The following is a 2278-nucleotide window of genomic DNA, read 5'->3' as shown; positions in this document are numbered from 1 at the left end:
TTGGGGTGGTACAAGACTTAGTTGGCTTGTCATAACTTCCCCTGAAGAAGACACTAACCTCGTGTCGAAACGTTGAACAAGTAATAAACATCGTTTGTTTATTCAAGACTGCGTGGTCGTTTTTAACGATAATTATGGCAACTGTTTTTAGAAATAATCATACTAAAGGAGTCCAGTACGGACGCAGTGGCTTTATTAATATTTCCACAAACAGTGGGGTGAAAAAAAAAGAAATTACAGAACTTAATATATAGACTGTTCCAGAAATTATAAGCACAACTTTGCAGCCCAACCATTTAGGAATGAATACCAGAATCCACATATCCTGCCCTAATATATTAACATCAAATACCGGCTATCAAAAATTATATTTGACTTTTGGTTTGTAAGTTGCAAAGTATTCCTTAATGGTACCTCAAAAACGTTTTGCACAAATTGCACTATTTTTGAAAAACCTTGTTTAACAATTTTCCTTCTATGTAAAAATTTACACTAGAAAAAAATTGAAAAAATATATTCATGACAGTAACTACATATGTCTATCGGACAATCATTGGTTTTAGTTTCAAATATAGTCTTTTGGACTTGAAACATCCACTCTAATTAAAAAATCGATGTTTCCAAAAACCAATATTTACAATAGCTTAAACAAGTAGCAGAATTTATACTAGAGCATGTGTAAAACTACAATTTAATTTAATTATAATTAAAATCAATGCCTAAGCTTCACCGTGCGTAGAGTTAAATATTTTTATTTTGTCGTAGGAACATGTTTGAAAATTCCAAAATATGTGGACACATTCTTAAAAAAATGAAAAGAGCTGAATTTTCAAGTTTTCTCAAAATTTAAAAGTGCCCGTAAGCACAGGCTGAATGTTATTTTTCAAAAACCGTTAATCAAGTATCTCAAGAAACATGTTTTCGAAATAATGTTGTGAATAAAATTGGAATGAATTCAGCATAAGTATAAAAAAGTGGTTTGTGGAAAGAGTTAAAAAGTTTGTAACGAACATTTGGATATAAAAACACGTTTTTATGTATAAACTTCTTACATATATCGAAGAATATACTTTAAATAAAAATATAAGAATATAAACGTAGTTGTTTGTTATGAAAATTATTATTTTATCGCTATGCGTAGGTATGATTCTAATTTCTGGAACGGTCTATAATTTTCTTCGAAGGATTTTTCTGTGTGAATATCCAAAAACAAATTATAACAAAATCAGTTATTGTTACAAAAATCATAACATATTTCAAAATAACACAGCCTGTAATCATTTTGTATTTATTATCTGGTCGCGCACTTGTATTACTAGATATATGTATTTAGTAAGCAGTTTTTGACTGAAGTTTCCAAAAACATTAAAAAATTTATTTTTGAACCATTGTTCACTTTGCAAAACTCATATAGTTACGATTGGGGTGAATGGTTTCTCAACCAGAAACTCATTTTCAAAAGAGTATTTATATAACCTTTGACCGGTGTGGTAGAATGGGTCAAATCCAATTGATTCCTTGAACTCCCCCATATTAAATCAACCGATCAAGAGAGGGTCTGTCAAGTTCAGACGTCTATAGTGTGGTGTATGCTATCGATTAACACGTCTTGCGATATGGATCACGTGGAAGATGGGTGTGAGAATAGCAAGGGCGCAGTAACGGAATTGATGCTAGTAGAAGGCTTTCCTCCTCAATTATGTGCATGTAACTATGCTTTTGGGAAGAGCTGCAACGTTCTAAAACCGGCAATGAGAAGCTGGTGTGTCAATTTCACACACTCAAGAATGTTTGCTTTTCCCATCGTTTCTGCCAGTTCAGCTGATTTTAGCAAAGCGTTAACTTTCTCGCTTCCTGGGTTCTCTGGGAAAAAAGGATGATTCTGGAAGATAGTGAATACTTTCGTTGGTGGTGAAATTGTGGCTACGTTGGGTATTACATGAAGATCATTTGTGAAGGTGATTATTGGCAGACTGAATAGCGAGAATTTAATATGACCTACATTACGTTTATGATTGGATGGATTTCATTCCAATAACATTGTTTGAACTGTAACATTCACCCAACACACTGCCCCATAGTTTTACCCCGACTAGAAGCACATAACAAGATCATAACAAAATAATGGCAAATGTTGTTAGGAATAACAATAGTTGATACAATTCTTTTATAATTATAATAAAATTTGTTGTAATTTTAGTCACCAAATTATAACAGAACTTGTTTCATTTATTCAAACAGATGCATAACAACATTTGTTATATTATGCATTATAATA

Source organism: Aedes albopictus, chromosome 2 (genome assembly GCF_035046485.1).
Source record: "Aedes albopictus strain Foshan chromosome 2, AalbF5, whole genome shotgun sequence".
Classification (NCBI taxonomy): domain Eukaryota; kingdom Metazoa; phylum Arthropoda; class Insecta; order Diptera; family Culicidae; genus Aedes; species Aedes albopictus.
Note: the sequence above shows the minus strand (reverse complement) of the source record.